Below are 11,965 nucleotides of genomic sequence, written 5' to 3' on the forward strand. Positions count from 1 at the left end.
TATTTACTGTTTTGGCAAACTGCTCTGACAGTTCAAGCTCTACTCCCGTCTTCAGCTGCCGTTGCTCAGTTTCTGGGCTCATGCAATTACAATGACAAGGCAGTGACAGGATTGCTATGCTAATAAATCAACCTGCCAAATGGGAAAGATGACAAATTTCAGCGCCCAACAGAGGATTAGGTGTTCCTTATTCCACATGGTTCTTGTTGTGAAGGCCATATGAAGCAATAAATGTCATATTTTTTTTAAGTATGCAATGTTTCACTTTCCATGAATAACTCATACATGTTGGAGGGAAAGCCTCTCAGGGATATATATTGGGGTTTATGGGAAGGGCCTCTCTAGAAAGTAAACCATCTCTGGGTGGCCCCACTTCTTCTTTGTCTTTTAGTGGATGTCCTGAGCTCAGTAGTTCATATGGTGAAACACAAACAGCTCAGCCCGGCGTATGTGGTCATGTGTTAGCCATTATCCTGAAAACTAGCCAAGGCAATTTGATATATACATCCAGGGCTAAATTAAACTGACTTTAAAATATTTTCCCATGATTAAGAACCACCTGGATCAAAGTGCTGTTTAATAATAATTACAACATAATAATATATCACTTTGTAGTATTAGATAGCAAAAAAGTTTACTTTGGCAGCCAAACAATTCATTTTTTACTGATTTATAGTACAGTATCATGTGGTACAACTTGTTGTACCACATGATACTGTTTCTCCACATGAAACAGCTTCTCCACTGTTTTCCACACCACCTGTTTTTGTAACCTTTTAATAAAAATGCAACAATTTCTTTCCTTTTATCACAATAAAAACTTTAAAGTTCAGAGTATTTTATTTTTAAGTTTCACATGACTGGCAAGCTTTAACTGCTGCACAAATGTGAAGTGCAATGACATGGATACATGTAAGGTTTTTATTCAAAGAAAGGAAAAAATAAAAAAGTGGCATGCCTTTGCATTAGTATTCTTTACTCTAATGCCATTCAATAAAACTGCATGCCAAAATATACTGATAAGTAATACTCTCTCTTGCTCTATAATCTCAGTATCAGCACATCTGTTCTTTGACTGCATTAGCAATTTGTTTAAGAACACTGGAGACTAAATGCAAGCATCATGAAGACCAGCTTATAGGCCAGGGGGAAGTTTCTGAGAAGTTTGAAGTATTCATAGGGTAATATGCAATGCCCTAAGCTCTAAACATTTCACAGACAACTATTTATTGCTCCCGGATTTCTTAAAAACAAAATAATATGACACAACTGCAAAGACCTTTATTGATAGGTTGGATAAAAAGAGCATTATACTGAGAAACAGCCAAGAGGCCAGTGGTAACTCTGGAGAAGCTGCAGATCCTAAGCTTATATATTAGAGCAATTCTTAGTCATGCACAACTCTGCATTTTCAGGAGGATTGAATCGAGGGAACTTATTAAAGGTTTAGAGGACAATCTTTTAATTCCAGGTGTATCATCAAAATAAGTGGTTCTCCTAATTGTCAATTATTCTGGTGATATGTTTACGTAAGGCTGTCCTACATGCTCGTTCCCAGTAAGCTATCTTTTTTGTGTATGCACACTTTTAGGCATATATTTGTAGTGAGCTACGGTTTCAGACAGCCATTGAAGCTCACCTTTTTCACCATGTTTCTATGAAAATGGCTGAGGGTCCTCAGAGAAAACGTGTCTACTTAGTGCATGAGAAGATAAAAAAGGCCTAAGAAGAGGCAGATATATTCCGGAATGTTTTGCGCCAAGAGCTCTCCTCACAAAGCATTATGGGATTTGTTGTCACAGCAGCCCACTGTCACCATAGGCTATCGCCAAAAGTAGTGATCATCTATCCAAAAGGTTAGTTAACAGAGTTCGCTACAAATTCCACTGTATAGTCCGCACTCTGTATAGCGATTGAGGGATTGAGGGGTTAGGGCAGATGTTCGGACACCGTAAACTTGTATGAGATATGAGAACAGCAACTTTTAAACAGAGCATGCACGAGGAGAAATGGGCTTGTGCATGCTCTTGCATTCTTGGAGAGGGCGGGTCTTTTTAAAAATTCGTGAAAATCCTCCACAATACCTTTAAAAGGAAAAATTGAAACAATTGAAGGTGCCCACAGCAAACATGTAGGGAAAAAGGGCACTGTTCAAGAGTGAGAGATGAGATAAGATGAGAAAATAAATACACTTTGAAGCCTTTGTAACAGAAAACCTTTGCACACATAATCATGCACTTTCTGAAGCAGCAACACAGAAAGGGATCAGAGTGAATTGGAAGATAGACAGATCTAGGCACAGGTTAAGTCATAGAGAGAACTTGTTAACACAAAACACTGTTGATTGTGAGATTATTCTTCTCACAGGACAAAAAAAGAGCCAACATACTGCCAATGCTAAAATGTGATGGATTTGGTCAGAACATATGTGGTCTGTTAGAATTATCCATTTAAACAAAACCTTAGCAAGACCTAAAAAAAACTGTTATTCACTGGTAGTTCACATCAATTCTGACTGAGCTTGAGCTATTATGTGCAAAGCTGGTAGAAAAATACCTCATAAGACCTGCAGCTGCAATTTGAGTGAAATGTGGTTCTTTGAACAGAAATATAAATCCTGTTCCTTCCACTTCACAGTTATGCACCATTTTGTGTCGGTCTAACACATAAAATACAAATGGGATACTGCTTATGATTATAACCTGACAAAATCTCAAGAAGTTCATGTAAAAAATAGTTTTGCAAGGTGTTACATCAGTCACAAAGAATCAGACACATTAATATTATCTTCACACATGTAACACACACTCCTGAAGTAGGTGAGCACCTGCTTTACATTCAAAGCTGTTAGGTCTTAGGAGTGTGCTAAACCAGGCCTGGTAAAATTAGTGCATGAGGTCACTGCAAAAATCTGAAAAATGAACCCATATGTGAAACCGTCTGTCTTCAGCTCTACCTTTTTTTTTTAGTTTTATGGAAATTAGGGGGTGGGAAACTGTGGAGACAGTGGAAAGCTTTGAAGTAGGTGAGGGGAAGCGGCCGGGATGATATGTGCATCTGATGGGCTGATGAAAGAAGCACCAGGTCAACAGCACCAAAAAAAATGAAATATGTCTGTTGTGTCTTCCTTTTGCCCTCAAAGTACAAAGCGGAGGAAAGTAATGCTGAGAAATTGTACATTCATAAAAATTGTATAAATAAATACGACTAATTTAAGGAAAGTGTTATACTTACTTGGTTCTATTTTCTTATAAGTCTTTATTTATAAAATAAATTACATAAATACTCGTATGAATAAAATGAAAAAAATATTTCATTTTTAAATTTGGGGAGGAAATAACCAATAGCTTCATTTTACTTCTTCTGCACAGGTTAATTCAAAGACTGGGTTGACTTGGGCTAAAGGTGAAATATGAGAAGGAAGCATGGTCACATCTGCAATATATGTACCAATCTTCGCTTTACGCTGTGAAAATTCATGCATGTTGCTGTGACCGTGTCCTGAGTCCAGATGTGTTCTGGCTGAAAGTTAAAATTGTCTGCAGCCTTCCAGACAGGTCATCCAGGTCAAAGCAAAGAGCATTCATGTAAATGATGAGAAAATGGTATCCCTTTTTTTAATGAAATTTCACTAAAATCACAGTTTTATGGAAAAAATTCACTTGTTCCCCTCTTTCATTTTTTTCCATAATTGTTGACACAGAGCAACACATCAAACCTTTTTTCTGTCCCTGTTTCAATCTTTTACTGGAAAAGAATCTAACCAGGATGTCCCTGTGAATGGAAAAATCTAATCAAAGCTGAGCTTTCTGGTGGATTTGCGGAAATCATGTTTCATCAAAACTCTTTAATGCATGACCCGCAGACAGAACAGGGGACAGCCCAGATATTTAAAACAAGGCAGAGGGTCAGGGAAGGTAGAAAGCAGGAAAAAACCACGATCACACAAGTCAACAAAAAACAGAACTTTAAAACAAAACACCTAATGCTTCTTTTTTTCTTTTTCTTTTACAAAGGAATTAATTTGTAGAAACTAGCTTAAATATGTAAGGATTTCAAACCTAATCTTTGTATATATTTTTTAAAAGATTGTATACAATGTAACCTAGAAATGTGATTGCACACTTGGAATGCAAACAGCACATATATGAAGCTTAACAAAAACACACAACAACGCAATTTTTTTTTTTTTTTTTTTCCAATTCTCTGCTTTTTCCTTTTCTTCCTTATGTGTTGCCTTTCATCTGCTGTGCTTCTTGAAGTGCCGTGGTCATGCCACCCCTTAGGAGTTTTTCATATTTTTAAGCTTAGCCCTTTTTGTACCAGAATCCACTGGGTACGCTGTGGGGCCATCTGCTGCGGCATGTAAAACCAACCATGCCTCATTTCCTACTGTATCTGCTGTTTGCATTTTTTTTTTTTTTACAGAGCAACTGACTTTCTGAAGAAGTTTCAATTAATCAGCCTATTCTACTGTAGTTCATTGTTAGAAACTGTGTGTTTTTGACTCCAAAAAATAATCATTGATCACTTAATATAAAACAAGTTCATAATAAAACATCTGCTGGTCCAAACAGAACAGCACTCAGTGAAAATCTTTACAGCAAAAAAAAGGTTCTATATCAGGCTTTTTTAGCTTTACAAAGTCAACTATTGGCAATAGATCATATAATAATAACATCATATAACTATATATTGTAAAATATTGCCTGTGACACTGCAGAGTATTGATTTGTTTGGGGGGGGACCCATTTTCACACCTCTGCTGGTGATTAGGCTTTTCTTTAGTAATGTTAGCAAAGTCTGAGACCCCTTGAGGCCCTCCAAAGAAAAGCGACTTAGACATTAACTTAAACAAATTAAAGCTTCTGTCACCGTGCAGATTAGCTGCTAAAAGAGAAACTTCATCTCGGCAGTGAGAAGAAATTATCACCAATAGTTGATTAGAGATAGCGGCTGTGGTGTTTACCAGGGAAGGTAAACAATGTATCAACAAACAAGGTATCCTGGAGGGGCTTGGTAATCCCTGTTCAACATAGGATAGTAATGGCCACTCATTTCTCAGGACAGGGAGGGGCTGCTGCTCAGATACTATCGTTATAATAGTTACAATAAAAAAGTACATTTTATTTTATATAAGCCCTTTTAAGAAGAGATCTGGCTACTTTTTTTTTTTTTAACCTGTTCATTTCTCATTTTACTACTAACAGTTAAAAGCAGACATTTATATAGAGTATGAAAAGACCCATATCCTTCTCTTACGCTCTGTCTGACTTAAGATGATAAAATTATATTGTTTCCCTCAAAATAAACTAAAAGAACTTTGTTACATCATTTTTACTACTTTCTTCAAATCCAGAGGTTTACACATGCTGGGATTCCCTTGCATTTAAACAGTTTTAACAGTTTAGTAAGCACATATTATGATGTTCTGCACAGGTCTTTGACATTGTTGGGTAAAACACCAGATGCCTCTAGATGCAACATTCATGTGTACAAACAATCATATATAATCATGAAGCTAATGGAAATGTTCAGTCATTAGGTTTTCTAACTGATAAGGTAGTGGCAATATTATGGTATTTCAAGGCTTTGCATTCAGAAGGACTCATGTAAGCTACAAAAAAAAAAAAAAAAGAGTATCATAAGGGAAAAAAAACATTCCTATAGAAATACTGAAGTATATTCTGTAGAAATCGGCCAGGAAGTGAAAACAAAATTGGGAGTAAAAAATCAGTCTTCCAAATCGAAGATGACCTTTTCAGGCTGAATTATAGTAACGCTTCAGGGTGCTGCATTGCCTGATAAGTGCTGCAGGCATTCATACTTAATACTGGTGCTGAGACAATTTGCACAACACAACACAACACAACACAACACTCTCCTAAAACATGGGGGGGCAAGTACACCACAAACACAGTATAGAGATAGTAGAGGGAGAGGAAACCCTTTACATACCTCTAAATATCTATGTTCCTCATTGAAAACATAATTTCTTTTCAATTTAATGGTGGTTCTTGCAGATTTTTAGACCCAAAGTATAATAATGTAGAGGAAATAATGTCTTGATCTCTTTGCAAAGTATATAAAACAAAAAAATTCATTAAAATTAATGTAAAATCACGTAAAATCTCATGTTAAAACTTTCCCGGGAAAATAATAAACTTACCAATGTAGCAAGTAAAGCCCAAGCTCATGCCATTGCTCCTCAACCAATGTCTTTTTTTATTGTAATGAAATATCCATTGCTTCTTCTTCACTGGCCATATTTATCCACTCTGAACTCAAGTTTGTTGTATAGATGTCTTGTGAGATTTTTTATCTAAGACCTGATTTTTTTCTGAATGCAATCTGTTCTTTTGTGGTTTGTTGAGCTTGTATTGTTTCTGTACACCAATTCTGTACACCACAAACTGACTGAAGCTGCTATATTGCTATTTCTTTAACTAAATGTCTTAAGTTTTGAGACTCACCTCCCACTTTTAAAATCTTGCTGTGTGAAGCAGGCTTGATTCCAGTTCTGTCAGGGGAAATGAACCAAAATTATAGCAAACAATATTGGAGAAATATCCCCAACATTTTGAACTAAGAAAAACCTTTTAAAATTGTACCAAATATTGAAGAATTATATGTAAACGTAAAGGACATTTCAATATAACAATTCTTTGAAAAACTCAATAATTTCATCTTTAGCAAATAAAATAATCTTTATTAACCTAGCCCACCTAAAACAGGAAAGGTTGAGCCTCTATGTAGGTGACATAATACTTTTTCAAATGAGCCTTTCTAAAAAATATGCCCTTTATTTTGGGAGCCAAGAACATATAATTTTTTAACTTGTGAACATAACGTTGGAGAAAGGAAACTGCATGATTGACAAAGTGCCAAAGTGCTAAAGGTTCAAAAGAGCAGGGTTTTCATGACATCAGAGTAGTGTAATGCAGGTTGTCATGAGTGCAGCATGTTTTCTCTGATACAACTCCATTAAAACCCTCTGAACTCACAGTAATGGCACAGGCAGAAACACATTTACTGGACGGAGACCAAAAACAGAGAAAAAAGCAGGTAAGCAGGGCCAAGAGGGGAGGAAGGCATTCAGCTGGAACAAATAATGCATCAATATCCAGTCACTTTCTTTACTTCTCCTCTTTTGTTTCCTCTTCATCCAGCATGTGGCCAATTTTTCATAAGGCCCCAAACTCTTTTCTTTAGACTGAAGACAGTAAGCAGCACATGGCCTCTGTTTTGTATCTAAACATATAACCAAACAGAAATAGCTCACAGTCTCTAGTCCATCTCACTTTGCTGAGGGAGGTTCAGTGCCTGAGGTATGAAGAAGTAGCTTCAGGGAAAGCAACTAGGATTCTATTCAGACACAATGTAATAAAGCACCCGACACACATTCCCAGCATTTACCCTTGCTGAAGCGATGACAGGTCAGGATGCCGGAGCAGAATGGCGTTAAGGACCGTCTCGAGTAACAGGTGGAAGAAGTGAGAGCACGGCTGCAATAAAACTACATGCAGATGTTCACCACATACCCGAGAGCAGGCAAAAACACCCGACTGTGCCTGGAGCCTTGGATTACATCTCCAGGGATGAGACAGAGAGCACTATGTATTTTCAAATCTTGTTTGTAAGGTATAGAGAAAGCAGTGGAGTTGCACAACACAACCATGTGATCTTTTTGTTTTGGCTACGAGCACATAGTGGGGAGATCCCAGTTAAACATAGACCGATGCCAAAGTAAAGCTCCATCTTGACTGATTTGCCCCACAGCAAGGTTCTCTCAGTATTATTTGCTAGTGGGCAGGTCTCAAAATAATGGGTGACAGCAGCAACATACCTGGAAAATGTTAGCCATTTCACAGAGGATTTCTCTTTTTGCTGCAATAACAGGTACCAGGGCCCCAAGTGTTAGTATTTATGCTTTATAAATTAAAGGAACTGCTAAATATGCTGATGTGGGTGTAGATTTGGTGCAATGCTTTGCACAATATTAATGTTTAAGTGGTTTTATGGTAAAAGACAAAGTCTTCCAACATCTGTTTTTCCCAATTAGACCTAAACAACTATTCATATACCTGAAACCTTTTGACCCTATTTCAAAGCCCAACATGACACCTTCATGCAGTGGTTTTGCTTTTCATAGAAAATCACATACAATGAAATTTTTTTAACAAGAAACAATAAAATGTCGATATCCAGCCAGCTTCACTCCGGTACCTGGAAATTACATTCAGTGCTGCATTCATGCATTTGAACCAGACAGTCTGTGAAGGCCTCAGATGTTTGTTAGAAAAAAATAAAATAAAAACAGGATCAGGAAAAGCATAAAGGTGGAAAAGCAAAGTCAAGTTATAGAACAATACCAATAGCTTTGACCATCTCAAATCCATCGCATTAAAATGGCAAAACTACAAACTGAATGAGATCTGGCTCTACACCTAAATTACCTGATCAGAGAAGCAGTCGAGGTCTAACTGTTGGACCTTTAGAAATGCCCAGCTCAGGTGCAGGAATCTGTCCACTAAATACATATCAATTGTGCATAACATAAATCTTACCTTAAAAGAGGAACATAAAAGATATGTGCAAAAGGTGGTCTGATTTTCTGACCATAATTTAACTTTAAAACACCATGTTTAAAGAAACACTAAATCTAAACGTCGAACTGAGCACCCCATATTCAAACCTATTGGTAGCATCATGGTGATGGGATTATATTTTCTGGTAGGGTAACTGTTCAGAGTTGGAGGAAAAATGGAGGAAGTTAAAAACATAATAGTGCTGCAATCTTTTCAGCTTGTCTTGCAAACAGGATTGCAGCCTTAGCTGCATGGGGCAACTTTAGTTAATTTCAATTCATCTATCACAACTCCAGGTCTTTGTTTTTTTTTTTCTGTTTAAGTTTTTAGTGTTTACTTGTGTTAATTTTAATCTTATAGCCTGGGCATAAATTTAACCTGGCACAAATAACCTCTCCATCCACTTCTCCTCCAGCCAATCAGTGCTGCTTCAAACCTTTGCATCAGCCAATCAGTGTTAAGGACTCTGCTCTTCAGGCTTCATCTTCAAGGACAACCCTCCTACACCCCTTTAACACCTTCGCTTCTCTCCCCACGGCTCCACTTACTCACCAGCCTCCATTCCACCACCAGTTTCAGACTTCGGGAAGGAAAATACCTCTCTAACCTAGATCTACCTGCTCACACAGATCAACTGTATTCAAAACTAAAATCTTCTACCTGGATATGAGCACCAAAAATGTTCTAATTTCTTCACCGAAATAAAACTTTCTAGTTGCTGCCTTTTTCCATGTGGTTCTGTCCAGGTTGAAATGCTATTTGTACATTATTTCTGTTACATTGCCTAATTGATGGACATTTCCCTTTGGTTAGCTTATATCTTTGTTCAGTTCCAGTCATGTTGATTAAAACCACTTCCTCAGTCTTCCTGCACTCCTACAAACCAAGCTGCTTCACATGATCTCCTGATTAACTCAGCTGTATTTGTTGTCATTCTCCACTTGTCCCTCAGTAAGCTCATTGGTGTTGGGAGCTGGAGAAGTTCCACCTTTCTCCAGCAGAGTCCGCCGTGGATCCTCCTGAGTGAGCCTTCTGCACAGCTGCAGCCCATCAGATCATCAGAGGATCCACTACATAAGCTGTCTTCAGACCTTGCCTCAACGCCGCAGTGTTGATCCAGTTGGTCAGCGCCTAAGCCTAGACTCTCAGTGAATCTTTGTGACTTTTGAATCCAGCCTGGATTCTAACCCTTGTCTCTGTCTTCCAGGAAACCAGTTTCTCCTCTGTGGAGCTCAGGAAGAGCTAACCTGCTGAGCCTACCCTCAGAGCCAAACCTGAAGAACCACAGTGAACTTCCATGCAGTTCAGGACTAAGAGCTGGAAAACTCAAAGCCAAGGTCTGCTCAGAAATAGAAGAAAGACGCTGAAGCAGCTTGCGGACTCTGCTGATCAACTCCTCTCCAGATCCAACAGTAGCCCTCTCAAAGCTATCTACAAGAACCCTCAAGGTACAATCAGTTACAATCTGGGAATCAAACTCCTAGGTGCAACGCTAACTGAACTGTCTCTCACGCAGACTCCGGTGAACCAGTTTACAGGCCCGAACCAGAACCAGTCATATCAGTGTGCTTGTGCCAAAATAAACTTTTACTCCTGTGTCCGTCTAGTGGTGTTCTGCATATTTGGGTCACTCTCCGTGCACCCATCATGACAATTGGTTTTTATTCTCCTGTTTTCCATTGTGTTTTTCAGCCCCATGTTCCTTTCTCCTTAAACCAGACTCTAAGTTTTTGTTCTTTAAATTAGAATCCTACAAATCATATAGTTGCTCTTGAGATCCTTTCTAATCTTTGGTAGAGCTCCTAAACCTGATATCAAATTCAGATATTATTTCAGCTTATTGATATAGTACCTATTTAAAACTATAATTTCAGGGGACTGTGATAGAAGGGTAAATTAAATCTAGTCCTGACAATCATACAATGCTCAGAAAATGGTGCCTACCTTCAAATCTTAGCTGGGACAAACAAAACTTTTATAACTCTAGATGTGCAAAAAAAAAAAAAAAAACACAGTTCTATAAAGAATTGACACAGGGAACCAAATATGGTCTCTATTTATGAAAAATAATTAAATCTCGGTATTATATTTTCCTTACATTTGCACGCATGCATGGCTTTGTTTTGGTTTGTGGTCAGAATGTATAAATGTGGGAAAATGAAAGGGGTAGGAATACTTCGGTAAGGCATTGTAAAATCCAATGGATACAGTGAGTTAAATGCCATTGTGTTAATCATCCAAACCCAAGAAACACCATCCTTAATTCATATTTGTATTATCATTCTCAATTTTCTCTACACATCAAATTTCTCACATGCAAATATCACCACAAACCACCAGAAACCATTTTAATGTGTTTAGGGTTAAAGCTGCCACCGCAAGGGAAAACACTGGCAGCAGCCTAAAGAAACAGGCTTGAGGCGCAGTTACATTCCAATAAAGCCACTAAGAATGGCACGAGTAAGAAGACATATCTGACTGCTCATGTAACCTAATGCGGCCTCAGTATTGTATTTCTGGGGAGGGACTGAAAGACAGAGGAACGCAAAACCACTGACTGGTTACATCTGTTTTTCAAAGGGATTCATCAATGGCAGACAGGTGGATTCAAATTTCCTGCAAATCATGCTGTACAAGTCATCAGCAGACCTAAGCATATTACAGGATATGCAATATAAAAAAACACCTCAGTAGATGTAATGTCAAATTGGAATAAATAAATAATGACATAATACATGTAATGTAATCTTTCTAGCTTTAGTAGCAAATCATGGATTAGGATAGAAAATGAATATAAAGTAATTTAAAATGATAAGAAAGTTGCAAGGATTGCTAGAAATATGACTAAAGATAAATTGTATATTTATTCAAGATCATATTTTATAGTGCCATCTAACTTGTGATTTGAAATTAAATAAGAGCAGTAAAAGTGGGAGTATCATATAAATAAAATAATAAATAATAATGATAACAAATTTAAAATGAGGTCATAACGAAAAAAAGGAGACAAAAATGGATAAACGTAATACAATATAACATCCAAGGAGTCTGCTTCTACACCCTTAGAGAAAAAGCAAAAAAAAAACTGCAGAAAAAAATAACACAGGAACAAAGACAAACAACAGTACCTACACACACAGACAAAATTGTTCCCCTTGTTCTATGAAAGAACCCACAACATTTATCCACCCACCCTTATCTTTTCACCTATCCAACCATCTATCCACTTATCTACCCACTCATCCTTTCATTCAATTATCCACCCACCCTCTCATTATCCATCAAATTATCCACCCACCCACTCATCTTTCCATCCAATTATCTGCCCACCCACTCATCCTTCCATCCAATTATCTGCCCACCCTATCATCTTTCCA

The sequence above is a fragment of the Cyprinodon variegatus genome, unplaced genomic scaffold (assembly GCF_000732505.1).
Source record: "Cyprinodon variegatus isolate N-32 unplaced genomic scaffold, C_variegatus-1.0 Scaffold161, whole genome shotgun sequence".
Classification (NCBI taxonomy): Eukaryota; Metazoa; Chordata; class Actinopteri; order Cyprinodontiformes; family Cyprinodontidae; genus Cyprinodon; species Cyprinodon variegatus.